The sequence below is a fragment of the Malaclemys terrapin genome, chromosome 15 (genome assembly GCF_027887155.1).
Source record: "Malaclemys terrapin pileata isolate rMalTer1 chromosome 15, rMalTer1.hap1, whole genome shotgun sequence".
Lineage (NCBI taxonomy): Eukaryota > Metazoa > Chordata > Testudines > Emydidae > Malaclemys > Malaclemys terrapin.
The window spans coordinates 15913010-15915509 of NC_071519.1; the positions used below are offsets into that span (position 1 = coordinate 15913010).

The 2500-nt window shown below is 75.3% G+C and overlaps 1 non-coding gene across 1 annotated transcript; it reads right to left on the minus strand.

Annotated features, from left to right (window-relative positions):
* Window positions 1–1827: 1827 nt before the first annotated feature.
* On the minus strand, window positions 1828–1946 carry LOC128823854 (5S ribosomal RNA). The gene has a single exon (XR_008442088.1). It is a non-coding gene; the product is annotated as a 5S ribosomal RNA (ribosomal RNA).
* Between the last annotated feature and the right edge of the window lie 554 nt (window positions 1947–2500).

The following is a 2500-nucleotide window of genomic DNA, read 5'->3' on the forward strand; positions in this document are numbered from 1 at the left end:
CGCTGAATCTACCGGGTTGACCTGGCGGCCGGTTTGCTTTCCGGCCACCAGGTCAACCCAACGGATTCGACGGGTTGACCTGGTGGCCGGTTTCCTTTCCGGCCCGGGTGTCACCCCACTCCGAGGGCTGCGCGGCAGCGGTCCTGAGGACCACAGAGGGGGGGCTTAATAGTCGAGAGGGAGCAGGTCCGGGGAAGGCTTAGCAGTCTTCCCCCGGGCGGTCCGTTGGGGGAGGCTTAGCAGTCGTCCCCAGGGCGGTCCGGGGGTGGGGGGAGGCCTCACAGTCGTCCCTCGGAGAGCCGGGTCGGCGGCGGTGGCGGGCGTCAGGCTTTACGTCCAGCCTCCGGAAGGTGCGCGTCCTCGGAGGCGATGCAGGCGCCGCAAAGGGGCAGCCTCCGAGGCAGGGAGCGGAGCACCGAGGCTGGGGAGAGGGGAGCAGGAGCCGGGGGCTGGGGGGGGTGGGGTGGGGGGGGGGGCGTTCAGGACAAGCGGTCAAGCCCCGGGGAGCAGCTGTCAAATGTTCCAAGTCCCCACTCGGCCACCAGGTCCACCCCAGTCTAGCAATGGGGTTGACCTGGCTGATGGCCGGTTAGTGTCAAGGTAAACTCACCGTCGTCCACAGGAGGGCAGCTCTCAGGCCGTCCGGCTGCGGCTGACTCTGGGGCGGTGCCCGGTCCCGGCAGCGAGGGGCGGGGGGGGGGCGCGGAGCGACACGGAGCTAACCGGCCCCCGGGGCCGGGGGCGCCTCCCGCGACTTTGGGGGCCGCGGGTCGTCAGTGGCGTGCAGGCCGGGCCTCTCCCGGGGGATTCGGGGGGGGGGGGGGGGCGGTCCTGCGGGCCGGGCGCAGGGGGCTCGAGCGAGCCCGGGCCGGTCCGCCCCGGGGCCGGGGTCTCCGCCTGCGGCTCGGGGGGGCGCGGGTCGTCGGGGGAGGAAGCCCGGGGGAGCTGCACGCCGGCCTGCCAGGCCAGGCCAGGCCTGGCCTGGGTGGCCGCGGGGGGATTCGGGGCGGTCCCGCGAGCCGGCGGCCGGGCGCAGGGGGTCCGAGCGCGTCCGAGCGAGTCCGTCCCGGCCCCGGGGTCTCCCCCTGCGGCTCTGGGGGGCCGTGGGTCCCCGCTGGCGGAAGCCGCTGGGCGCTGGACACCCGCCGTCCGTCCCGCCTGGCCAGGCCTGGCCTGGGTGGCCGCGGGGCGGGGGATTCGGGGCGGTCCCGCGAGCCGGCGGCCGGGCGCAGGGGGTCCGAGCGCGTCCGAGCGAGTCCGTCCCGGCCCCGGGGTGTCCCCCTGCGGCTCTGGGGGCCGTGGGTCCCCGCTGGAGGAAGCCGCTGGGCGCTGGACACCCGCCGTCCGTCCCGCCTGGCCAGGCCTGGCCTGGGTGGCCGCGGGGGGATTCGGGGCGGTCCCGCGAGCCGGCGCCCGGGCGCAGGGGGTCCGAGCGAGTCCGTCCCGGGCCCGGGGCCTCCCCCTGCGGCTTTGGGGGCCGTGGGTCCCCGCTGGCGGAAGCCGCTGGGCGCTGGACACCCGCCGTCCGTCCCGCCTGGCCAGGCCTGGCCTGGGTGGCCGCGGGGCGGGGGGATTCGGGGCGGTCCTGCGGGCCGGCGGCCGGGAGGGTCCGGGCCAGTCCGCCCCATGCCCGGGGTCTCCCCCAGCGGCTTCGGTGGGTCCTCCGCGGAGGAAGCCGGGTGGGGAGCCGGACCCCAGGCGCCCAGACCCGTGACCTGCGGCCGCGACCTCCGACTCGGCAGGAGCGACGAGGGGCTTTCCGGCCCGTCCCCCCCCTCTCCTTCCTCCCCAGAAAAGGAGAGAGAGCTGGCTCGGACCGGGAAAAGCTGCCTACGGCACCTGGGATTCCCAGGCGGTCACCCATCCAAGTACTAGCCAGGCCCGGGACGGTTTACCTTCCGAGATCGGACGGGATCGGGGGCGTTCGGTCCGGTATGGCCGTAGGCACCCGGCCCCCGCGCCTCCTCGCCCGCTTTCCCCTGCCGACGCCCGGGCCTGCCGCACGGTGAGCCCCGGTCGGACTGCCCCCCTGCGGCAGGGCCCCCGTCTCTCGCGGGCCCGGTCCTTTTTTCCTTCTCGAGCTCCGGGGCCCGGGCTGGCCGCCAGAGCCCCTCCGCCCGCCCGCCCTCCCCGGCGTCGGGGAAAATATTGTCCCGGACATCCAGTGCGCCCTGATCCTGTCAGCCGGGGGGGGGGGTGGGTGGGTGGGGGGCAGTCCCTCGCTGCGGCCGGGGAGGGTGAGCCCAGGGCGGCTTGCCTGCCGTCCGAGTCCCCTCTCGGCCACCAGGTCAACCCCGAGCCGAAAGGGCTGAAAATTTTTCAGAGTCCCCTCCCGGGCACCAGGTCAACCCATGGAATCGAACGGGTTCGCCTGCTGGCCGGTTCGCTTCCCGGCCACCAGGTCAACCCGTAGGTTTGAACGGGCACGCCCGGTGGCCGCTTTCCCGTCCGGTCACCAGGTCAACCCGGATCTCCCTCCTTCCCTGGGCGCCCCCTCCTC